The sequence below is a fragment of the Fistularia commersonii genome, chromosome 22 (assembly GCF_037954325.1).
Source record: "Fistularia commersonii isolate RoL2024-O1a breed Wild chromosome 22, RoL_Fcom_v1.0, whole genome shotgun sequence".
Lineage (NCBI taxonomy): Eukaryota > Metazoa > Chordata > Actinopteri > Syngnathiformes > Fistulariidae > Fistularia > Fistularia commersonii.
Window position 1 is genome coordinate 6,643,106 of NC_141305.1, and position 11,845 is coordinate 6,654,950.

Sequence of the window (11,845 nt, forward strand, 5' to 3'; positions counted from 1 at the left end):
AGCCAAAAGTGTGTGAAGAAAAGAAAACAAACGTGAATCTCTGCCCAGATGTGGAGATTTGACCTCCCAAAAACAGGAAACAATCCGCCCCCCTTCATTAACCTTCATCTCAGGTGGATTTTTAAACTAACTTTTTCAGTGATTCTTGTTGCCATGGCTACCTGAACATAAATAAAAGTCACTCTATCCTTGGCCCGATCCTTGGAGCCGGAGGACGGGTTCATATCCAGTTCTCATTCAGAAGAGATATCCATTTTTTTTCCCGCCTGGTTTTTCGGTGGTTCTGTTGCTACGGTTACTGGGAACGGAACCTGATCGGCCCTTGATCGAGACGCGGTTAATGATTTATTCAGGGTTGGGGGTTTCATCGGAAGGCGCAGGAGGGGAGCGTTCCACCCCCCCAAAAAAGCACGCCAAAACCCGCTGGATTCGTGTGTGGACGGGGTGGGGGGGGTTCCGGCAGCACGAAATATGTTTTCATTAAACGTGGGGTTCCTGGGTGGTCACCGTGGCGTGGCGGCGGCCTGCTGGCGTTGCGGCGGCGGCTCTGGAAAACGTTCCCGCGCATCTAGGACGTTGCAGCTGCACAGCACGTGCTCCGCTGCGAAAACCGCGGAATTCAGGCGGAACGCCGACGAATTCTCAGCAATCAAAGTGGGCTTCTAGGCCTGCTGTGATGTGGAGCCCCCCTGCCTCGCAACACACACACACACTCACAAACACACCTCTGTTTTCAAAGCTCCCGCGGAGACGCTCCTTCTAATTTGCCGGCGTTTTTATAGCAGCCGCCAATTTTTGCGGAGGCGGCTTTGACCCAGTAGCGAGCATCTGGGCCTGGAGACGTTTCTCACGAGTACCAGATGCCCTGCATGCATGCGTACACCAGGGGGGGGTTGCGGCGGCACACACGTCGCCACACACACTTGCTGCCGCTATGGGGACGAAGTGAATTCTTGGGTTCGAGCCGATGGGTCGGCTATTGCGGACGTAAAAATCCTTGGACACCTACAGCCGATTCTAACCCCCTGGTGGACCTCTGGTTGTGGTTCTTCTGCCTGGGTTCTCTCCAGGTTCTCCGTCTTCCTCCCCACAACCCAAAAACAGCAGGTCAACTGAAGACTCCGAGACAGATCTCCCACTCTGGTTAAACCCCTGTGATTGGCTCCTGCTCCCCCATGTAGCTAATGAATGAATGAATGAATAAATAACCAACACAACAGTAAAAAAAAAACCTCATATTACATAAAAATGTAAAGTGAAGCACTTATTTTGTGTATCAATCTATCATTCAATCAATTAAGAATAAGAATAAGAATAAGAATAAGAATAAGAATAAGAATAAGAATAAGAATAAGAATAAGAATAAGAATAAGAACAACTTTATTTATCCCGAAGAAAATTGTTGTGCCAGAGTTTCAAGTAAAAACATAACAATAATTAATAATAGTAGGAAGGAGGGAGAATAAGAAATACAAATAAAACCATAAAGTGTCAAAGTCAATCGATCAAAATTAATCAATCAAAGCTTCACTTGACATTCGGGATCATGAGGTTGTGACCTTATTGATTACCCAATCAATTAAATTGTAGTTGTGACTGAGAGAGCGAATGGTCAGATGCGTCAATATGTCACCCTGTGATTGACAGGTGTCCTGCCTTGGTTTAATCCCGCCTCTCGGGTAAAATGACAAATGCGATTGGCTGCTCCTCCGCGAGCGACCCGGCCAGCAGGATAAGAACATTAGATATCGTATGATTTTTTTTTGTTTGTTTATAGGAGGAGGGGCGTAACGTCAGAAGGATGTAGTGATGAACGATGAGGGATGACAGAAGTGGGCGGGGTCTCTCATCATCGCTTAGTCACATGACGTCACCTGTCGCGCAACTTCCCATCTTTCTGGTTCCTGTTCGACAAGATGGGTTCATCCATTTATTTTTGGCAATTTACTGACAGCAGTTACCGCCTCGATTATTTGTTTTGTCATGGAAACGAACGTTTCGCCACCTTGGCAGCGAGATCAAATGCAAATACGTAAAGAGATCGAACCTCCAAAAGAATCAGAGCAAAGCCCCTGATGTTTGCAGCACGTCCGACATTTCAACGCGGGGCAACGATTGGCCGCGGTGTTTCCTGCCGTTCTCTGATTGGCCGGTCAGCTTCAGCCAATCAGGGCACAAGAGGAGAGACAGGCCCTTAACTCTTCGTCAAATCCGAATCTGCATCAAACATCTGATTTGATCACTTAAACTACTTAAAATCCAAAACAAATCAGTTAAAATAGTTCAATTTTATTCCATTTTAAACTAATTATTGGCTAGAAATTCCGCAGAACTTTTATAAACTCTCAATAAAACAACTTTGCAATATCCTTAAAACAAAGACGGCAAAGACGTTGAGGGTGAAAAGTATCTGCCCTCATTTTTTTATTTCCAGGCCTGATTGTGACGGTCGGGGAAAAAATAGCGATAATAAATGGGAAGCGACGGGCGTGCAGGCGACTCCTCCCTGCCCGCCCCGGGTCGCCGTCGTCTGAGAGCGCTCTGACACACTGGCAGAACTTCCACCTGAAATTCCTCCTCCCATTGTGTTAGCCTCACTTCCTGTTTAGAAGCTAAAACTGGAACGGAGACTGAAAGGACACCTAAATATATCAAACTATGGGAAACAAAAAGGGTCACATGAACAAAACACCACAACCTATCTATCTATCTATCTATCTATCTATCTATCTATCTATCTATCTATCTATCTATCTATCTATCTATCTATCTATCTATCTATCTATCTATCCATCTATCCATCCATCCATCCATCCATCCATCCATCCATCCATCCATCCATCCATCTATCTATCTATCTATCTATCTATCTATCTATCTATCTATCTATCTATCTATCTATCTATCCATCTATCCATCCATCCATCCATCCATCCATCCATCCATCCATCCATCCATCCATCTATCTATCTATCTATCTATCTATCTATCTATCTATCCATCCATCCCTCCATCCATCTATACATCTCTGTGTGTCAGTATTCTGACCATAGAAGGGCCGGGCCTTTCTTACGCAACTCCCGCCGACTGACTGTTTACATAAAACGACGAATGTCGGTCGCCGAGCCACCGGGGTCGGGTCATGTGACCTGTTGCATCACCAGGTCAGCGCAGGAAGAAGCGGAGGGGGGAGAGAACACCGGGCGCCATTCTCAAGTGTTCCTCCTCAGGACACGACAGAACCTGACCTGCTTTTTTTCCTTTTTTTTTTTTACACCACGGCGGGAATCGGGCTGTCGTCCAATTTCCGCTGTGACCCGGTTGTCACGGCGACAGAGACGATTCGCAGGTCAGGGGATGTTTGGACGCGGAGGCCAAAGTTATGTAAAAATCCAGGTCAAAAAAAAAATGTACGGCGCTCAGAGTCTGAAGTCACAATTCCTTTTTTACTTTCCAATCACTTTCAGCAAATCTGGGTTCCATGACAACATGTTTGGGTTGTGAGAGAACCTCTTCGGCACAAATGTTCTCAAAGTTGTTGTTTTTTTTTGTTTTCTTTTCTTTTTACAAACTACGATACCATTCCCAATGCCAATATGGCTGTTGGACAATCATATATTTTGAAAATATGTTGTTTTATGTATTTATATACATATATATATATATTTACACCTGAAGCCTTGAAAATATGCACAAAATGTATTCATTTGAGTAAACACCTGAAAAATGTTAGTATATGGATCAAAATAATTGGCAGGAAAGTTAAAAATGTAATCACAGAGACACGTAAAAGAGAGTAGTGCTAATGTAAATGAACAGGAATTAGCTTCATCTTGAGAAAGGATGTATTTTCATAAAGATCTCCTTTATGCAGGCGTGTCCAAAGTCCGGCCTGCGGGCCAAATGCGTCCCGTGTACGAGGATTAATATGGCCCTCAATGGTTTGTAGTTCTGAATAATATCACCGTTAGCGTTCACATTTTTGAATTTAGAAGTTCATTGTGAGCATTTAATAGTGAATAATATGTAATGTTTCAAATGAATGTGTAATCTTTTGAAAAGTTTTTTTTTTTCTATACACTTTTTTCCCATTTTATGTGGTATTAAAACATGAAAGACAGCGTGATTTTGGTAAAACTTTAGATTTGCGTTCTGTGTTAAGACATGAAACGACTGCCATTTGCAATAAAAAAAAATATCATGAAATAGTTAATTTGTTATTTGTTAATTTAATGTTAATGGTTTAAAGAATGTCAGGCTAAGTGGTTGGCCCGCGCACATTTTCAGCTCACCAAATATGGCCCTCTTTGCAAAAAGTTTGTCTACCCCTTGCCTGATGTTTGAATGCGACTGCACCCTGCCCCACCCCACCCCCTCCAGACTCTGAGGAATTCATCCCTCCATAAGTCACCGGGGCGACACCCGCCTGGCGGGCTAGGAATGCCCGGCGTTTCACGGCTCGGCCTGTTTTCTCAAGCCCGTGTTGCTGATTGTAAACCGATCCGGGTGACCACACAGGAGGACAACCGACACCCCCCCACCCCCACCCAAAACCCCCCCAGCCCACCTTAGACACCCCCGCCATCGCCCCCGCCCTCCTGTCAGCACAGCTGATCTAAACCACGTGGCCGGCTGGCTGATTGACTGTCTGGCTGAATGACCGCCGGGTCCAGATCCTGCAGGAATGTGCTTATGTAAGTGGAGAGAACTGGGCCATCTCTGCAACAGAGGTTGGGGTGGGGGGGCTGTCCTGGGGGTTTCAGACAGTGGAGCTGATCCAAGGCGGAAAAGACAGGGCAATTGCAATATTACTACTTTTTTGCACTACTGCGACTTTGCACTGTCACAAAGAAAACCATCATGCTGCTATTGTACCATATAACATTATGGTATTACTTATTGACCTTTGCACTAAACTGTACAAAAAAAAGCATAAACCCTTTGCTGCTACTTTCTCATCACGTCAAATGTCTGCCATCTTTTCAGCTTACCAGCAGTATCTACACTTTCTACTTCTTCTCAAGAACAGCGAGTCCAGTTCCTGCACCCCATGCGGTTCTTTGACGGCTCATGTTTAGCGCTTTTCTTTTTTTTCAATTATATGAAATGTGAATGAACACAATATCACACAGGACCCAGATACTTACAAGATAATTGCAATGATTCCGCAACAGCAGAGAAAGCATCTCACGCTCCACGTGGGTAGCTGACAGAGGAATAAATATTATGCACAGTGGTCTCACTTTATCACAGATTTTTTAAAATCTAATTTTATATGACAGATTTTTTTGCTATACCGGAGTTTTTTGCATTATAAATGTATTTGTATAAAATAAAATTTTATAAAAAATGAAATAAAAATATAGCCACTACTTTGAGGATTTTCGTTTATTGTTATTTTGTTTATTTTATGTTCATAGACAATGGACTACAACAAATCCCTTTCCATTCTGCATTGCTGATGGAGTTTCGAAGCCAAAGCGAATGGGTCACACTTTTCTAGGAAGCTTCATCCGAAAAAAAAATGAAATCTGACCTAAGGGGAGTGAATTACGATGAAACCAACCAAAACAAACGGGGAAAATAAAAATGAATAAGAAAACGCCTCAGCGGAGACGGACGTCAACAGCCTCTTTTCACGCCCTCTTTCCACGCCCAAAACTGTTTGTTTTGGCCTCCGAGAAACCGTGGAAAGAATGAGCCAGGTCACATGACGCCCTCCTGCCCAGGAAAGGGCGTGGGGGAGAGGTCACATGACAGCAGAGATGGCGTCCTCCCTTCGGCCACCACGGAACCACCACTGCCTTTCTACGCCTCTGACAATAAGTCAGGATTTCTTTATTGATCCCTAAACTGTCAACATTGAAAATATATCTATTTACTTTTTGATAGATATTGTCTGAATCTGATATATATTCTTTTATTTTTAAAAATGTATAGATTTTTCGAAATTGAGTTCTTTATTGTTTGCATCAAGGCTAAAAAATTATTGTCTGGTAAATATGTATATGTATATGTCTCTATATACGTATATGTATATGTATATATTGTTGCAGGTTTGTTATTGATAATATCACTGTTTTTTTTTAAAAAAAAAACAGGAATATTTTGAAAAAAAAATTTAAATTAATTGAAACAGAATTCTGAGAATATTGCATGAGAAAGGACAAAAAATTGCAAAGATACACAAAACCTGCAGAGAAAAGACCGAAAACCCTGCAGAAACTGAGCAAGAAATCTGCGTAAGATCAGACCACAAGCCACCAGACATATAGCTGAGGAGGTTGCTTGGCAACCGGTGAGGCTTTAACTGAAACATGAGCGTGAAATATCAAGAGAGCGGCGGGAAATTATCGGGAAAATCAGTAGAGAAATGAATTAGCCTTAAAAGGACTATTTCAAATTTCTATTTTTTAACAACTTAGGTTTTCCATGCGGCCATTTTTTCAACCTCTTATCTTGTTTTTTCAATCGGCCATGACTGCATTTGAGAAAACACACGTCCAGATGGACCAAATTTACTGGGCTCTGGATGAAAGCGTCAGAGGCGTTTCCGAGGTGGAGTTCCTCCGCTGCTCCCCGGGGAGCTCGGTCACTCTTACATAACGTCCGATTTTTTTTGTTTTGATCGCCCGCGACTTCGAACCAGAGCGGTTGACGTCAGTCCGAAAACACCGATTTTTTCCGCCCATCTGCAAGGACAGAAAAACCCAATGACTGTCATTCAAGTGCTGGTTGCCATTATCACGGCTTAAATCATCACTTCTGAATGTCTTTTTTTTTTATAACGGGTTCCACCTTTTCTGAAATGTTCTTTGTATGCATGGATTTCAATTAAAACGCAGGTAGACATTTTGAGGGAGGAGGGCGGAGTTTGGGTTCTAGTTTCACCAAGTTCCGCGTCCCATTCCTCTGACCTATTTACCTGGAGATTCGGACCTGTAGCCACAAAGCTAACCCTTTCCTCCCTGGCTGATGGCGGACTGACGCCCCCCCGGGACTTCCCTTCAACATCGCCTAGGATTGGACCAAACTCCGCTCATTGGGTCGCTTATCGCTAGAAGACGCATCCGATCACCCAATGCTTCCTTACGCCTATTTTCCATTTTGACCGAATCCGAAACCAAGAAAGATCTTGAATTGTTGTCATGACAACAGGAAGGTTACTAATGTACCGTCGGAGTACGCGGTTCTGCGCTGAGTTAAGTCACGCATTGGCAACCGTGTGGTAAATTTGGACCGGCTTCTACGGGAACCCAAGAACTTCATAAGGAAAATGACCTCCGGGGACCCGAAGTCTCCCACGGAGCCGGCGTCGGTGATCTGCATCGGCCAGCGACGCAGCCGGGCGGAACTGAGACGGCTGAGAACATCAACGCCACATTACATAACGTAGAGTTTTACGTAACAGGCCGTCTGCGAGCCGGACTAGAACCTTTTAGGGATCTGTTCCCCTTCTGCTTCCATTTAGGAGCAAAGAGACGGATGGACGGACGCGTCTCAAACTCATTTCAAGCTCACGACACAGCGAGTTATTCCCTGACGATTGCCTCCATAATCTCATAATATCATGACTTTAATCGCATGAAATTACAACCTTAATCCGGTAATATCATCGCTTGATTCATGTAATATTGTGACATCGTATCAGGCAGAATCACGTCTTTAATCCCATAATACTCTAACTGTGATCTCATGATGGTTTTAATATGACTTTGGATTTTATTGAAATTAGAATTTTAATCTCGGAATACGAATTGAATCGAAAATATCACAAGGTCATCTCTCATAATACTACTACTTTTAATCCGATATTGAATATTACAATATTGTGACTTTATTCTGTAAAAAAAATTACCCGGACTTTCTCCAGGTAAAAAAAAAAAGGAATTAACGATATTATGATTTTATTTGGGGAAAATAACAAAAAAATTCTTAAACATTGCCACTTTATTCTGGTGAAATTACCAAAAAACAATTTGATTAACGACATTATGATTTTATTTGGGAAAAACAACAAAAAAAATTCTCAAACATTGCCACTTTATTCTGGTGAAATTACCATTTAAAATATTTTGACTTGTTTCTGGGCAAATGGTCAGATTGATGGTTCTCTAGAAGTACCATCCCAGTGTTTTCGTCCCCTAATTACGTTGCCATGACGACTTCATTCCGACGCAATGAAGACATCTGAAGGTTCCATCAGACATAAACGGCGGCTCATTGATCGGATCAGAACCCCCCCCTCAAACGTCTCTCCGGGGTTTCTCCGTCCCTCATTCTATTTGCATTTAGGAACGTAAACAAGCTAGTGGACCGACTGGAACCGGCCCAAAGCGCCACCTCGGCGACAAAGAGCAGCGCAGATGGCGGCCTCGGGGCAGGCCGGGGTTCGAAGGGGGGGGCGGGCGGTGCGGCCACAACAAGCCCAGATGGACCCGCCGCTTTGTTTCTGCCTCTGAATGGACACGGGATTAAAAACCGGGGGAGTTAAAGCGGCGGTCGGCAGGAGGGTCGCAACGTGGCGGCAGAACAAGGGCACAAAGACGAAAAGGAGAGCGGGTGATCAAACTTCTCCCCCCTCCTGGCGTTTAGATGGTTTGGCTCTGACAGGAAGCGGACACCCCACAAAGACCGAGCTACAGGAATTCCAGAGCGGCGAGAACCGTCATTCCTTCGTCCATCTCAGGAATTTATTCCCATCAAATTCCAACTGGAATCTAATGGTATTTAATAAATTGTTCTAGAATTTATTCACAAAAAAAACATTTGATCCCATAACATTTTCACAATATTGTGACTTAGCGTTGTTGTAAACTTGAAAAAATGTATCCCCTCCCAAAATGTATGCAATATTATGAAAGTATTGAGAGAAATCATTCATTAATATATAACCATATGATAATGTAACTTAAATAAAAGGATTTAGATGGCTTTGATTTTAAGAAAAAAAATTAAAGATAAAATAAAAAGCAAGAATTATCTATGAGGATAATCAGGAGCAAAAACTCTTGATAGGAAGTGTCCAGAAAAAAAATCCCCTTGGAATTTATTGGAAAAAACAAGACAGAATAAGGAAACAAATAAAATTATACAAAAAAAACTTAGGTGGTAAATCACCTTGAACGTTTTAATGACCGTTCCCTCCATTGAAAATGTTCCTGAAAAAATCTCTAGCAAAAGAAAGTCTCTGTCGAAATGACAAGAAACAAATTCAACAATCCTGAATTACCTGTAAATTATGAATTCCATCTGGATGCAGTCTGTAAAAGTATATCAATGATCTCTAATAAAATGTAAATTATCTGAAATAGATAACAAATTATTTGCAAAAATTAGAAATTACATGAAATTTGTTCTAATCATTTGCAAATACCTTGACCATGTATATTTTTTGATAGTGTCATTCAATTCTGTGGTTTCAGTCTTTACATCTTTGTTCTTTTATACCTTTATTAAAGAACATCATGGGATAACTAATTAATTAATCAGTTGCAATTCATTCATTCGTTGATTAATCTAATTAATTGGTTAATTTTTCTTATTTTACTGGAATATCTTTGATAATAATTATTATAGTTTCACCATATTAAGATACTGTAAAAAAACAAACAAAAAAAAAAAATTTCAGTAAGTTTTCTTCCAGTTTCCTTTCAGGAAAAAAAGCTCCAATATTTGGAGGCATTTTTCTTTTTAAATGGACCAATTTCATTTCCACTCCCCTCCCCAACACACCGGCGGCGTTTGACAGGGCCACATAAATGTTGTCGTTACTGTCGTCTATTTTACAGGACGTCGTGCTTCGCTCCCGGCTGGCGAGAAAATTGCTGACCTGCATCTTGTTGATGTGAGTGCAACCTCAATACTCACACACACGTAACACACACACACAAGCCCTGCTGTGCCACGAAAGTAGTATCACTGCACGAAAAGAGAATTCTCTGGCCCCCGCCGCTGTGACTCTCTGGTTGTATTTACGGCTCGATGTGGCCCAGAGGAAGAAATGCGGCACAAAAAAAAAAAAAAAAAGAACCTGAGTGAAATTGTACGGAAACCTAAAGAGGCCATCCCTTCAACCAGCCGCATTTCCTTGGTTTCTTGTGATGACAAGTTAATTTGTACTTTATTTATTCTTTTATTTACCTTTACTAGCATGTGTCACAGGTGGCTGAGTGGGGACAAACTAATAAAAAGACAAGAAAATAAAATGAAATATTAAAAGGAATAAAAATCCTATTTATCTGAATTATTGTAACCAATTACAAGAGCATAAAAGCGTGATATGATTTATTGCAAACATTAGAAATGATATAATTTGCATTATTATATTCATTGTCAATGAGTTATGCCTAAAATGTATATGAAATATGTACTGACATGCAGTTAAAATGAGGGAGAATTGAGTTTTCTTTTCTTACACAATTTCTTGAATTAAATTGCAATTTTTTTACTTGATGTGATTTTCTTCTTATTTTGAAAATAAATGTTTTTAACCAAGAAAGAAAGCTGCCTCAAACTGACCCAGACCTTCGTTAAAAATTAAGATAAAAAAAAACAGAAAATACATTCATACATAAATACATTCTAAAAACGTATCAGAAATCAGTTTCCAGAGCTGCGAGCAAGAAATTACTTAAAAATCTGCAACAAAATTGCAAAAGCAAAAATTAATTAATCTATGTCTTTAAGAGACACTCATTATTTTAAGAATCCAACAAAGCATCGCTGGAAATCATTAATCAAAAATGAAGGAAAATTAAATGTTTGGGCTTTTTTCACAGCAGGGCATCAAACCGGCAACAGAGTTTAATTTCCCAAAACCAGTAGGAGTTGGTCGTCAATCATTCATTACTGATCCTCGGGGAGGATGCTGAGAGGAGCCAATCACAGCTGCCAGTAGAAGCCCAACCAGGACCGATCACCTGTCAATCATACATAGAAACATCCAACCACTCACTCAGACGCTCACACCGATTGACAATTTGCTACATTCTGTCAGTTTTTGGACTGCGGAAGGAGGACGGAGAACCTGGAGAGAACCCAGGCAGGAGAACCCGCTCAGGAACCCGATCAGAAATCATGTAATTGTTTTGCTCAAATGCTGCAAATTTCTGCAGCCCTGATTAGATTTTGTCCGGCTGGAATCAACGGAAGTCGTTGAAATATCCCAAAATGGACTAACTGCACTCAAGTGTGTGTGTGTGTGTTTGTGTGTGTGTGTGTGTGTGTGTGTGTGTGTGTGAGTATCAGAGCGGAGCCACACCAGCTGCACCTCATTACCATCATCAACCCCTCCTCCAGCGTCCTGCTCTGGCACAATTTTACCTCCGGGCCGCTTCACTTCAAGCCCCTCTAATATTCTTCACCCCATTACTCGCCGCCCGGTTCTCGCCATTGCCGCCTCCCAAACTTGCCTGCTTTTCCTTCCTCCCCACCATGGCGTCCGACTCCTGGATGTGGAACAGCAGCAGGAGCGGGGGCGGAGCCTCTGTTCATTTCCATCTTGCCAATCGGTGTTTCTGACATCTAGTACTATGACTTTCTGGTTCCAAAGGAACGTGCGCTGTCAGGTTGAACCCGATTAACAGCATTGCTATGACGATTTATTGGTCAAAATGAAACTGTGGTCACCGTGATCCCGGAAGCGTTCGGTAAGATTTAACAAGAGATCTGCCTCATGCACCATTAGCTTAGCGCAATGAAAGGGAGCCTATGGTAACTCTTAGCATGCTAACTTAAACTATCATTGAATTTTGGGACTCCTGCATTCAAAGCTTGACAAAATAGAAAACAAAATAGAAAACTTCCCCTACCATGAGGTCTGAGTAGTGGAAGTGTAATAGCA